This window comes from Corvus kubaryi, unplaced genomic scaffold (genome assembly GCF_017639235.1).
Source record: "Corvus kubaryi isolate FWS band 111438036 unplaced genomic scaffold, C.kubaryi_AGA036_p1.0 78, whole genome shotgun sequence".
Lineage (NCBI taxonomy): Eukaryota > Metazoa > Chordata > Aves > Passeriformes > Corvidae > Corvus > Corvus kubaryi.
In genome coordinates, this window is record NW_024582065.1 from 3,333,249 (window position 1) to 3,333,903 (window position 655).

A 655-nucleotide genomic window follows, 5' to 3' on the forward strand; every position below is an offset into this window, starting at 1 on the left:
CCCGCGCTGGGGACGCCGCTCCCCGCGCGGAGAGATGCGCTCGGCACCGGCCCGGCCCCGCAGCGGCTTCCCCGCCCCGGCTGCGCGCTGCTGCCGCGGCCAGAGCGCTCCCGCATCGCTGCCGCCGCTCCTGATCCGCACAGCTGGGAGGGATGGAGAGGGGCTCTGGCAAGGGCGTGCGGTGACAGGGCAAGTGGGATGGCTTGGAAGTGGCAGAGGGAAGGGTTAAATGGGGTATTAGGGAGACATTCTTCCCTGTGAGGGGGGCGAGGCACTGGCACAGGTGGCCCGGAGGAGCTGTGGATGCTCCATCCCCGCAAGTGTCCAAGGCCAGGTTGGACGGGGACTGGACCAACCTGGGATAGTTGAAGACCCTGCCCATGGTGGAGGGGTGGAACTGGATGGTCTTTAAGGTCCCTTCCAATCCAAATCATTATAGACTTCTATGATTTTATGAAACTCCCGCTGTCCCTCCCACCTCTCCCCCCATTCAGCTCATTGCCACTCTTTTGTCAGACTCTTCCTTCCTTTCGGGCAACTGCCGGGGTGCAAGAGCACAGAAATTAGTTTCTTGAGAGCTTTTACTAATTATTACCCTCTCCTAAGTGAATAGGCACCTCCAGCATCCAGGGTACACAGGGATGGCTTGCAGTGA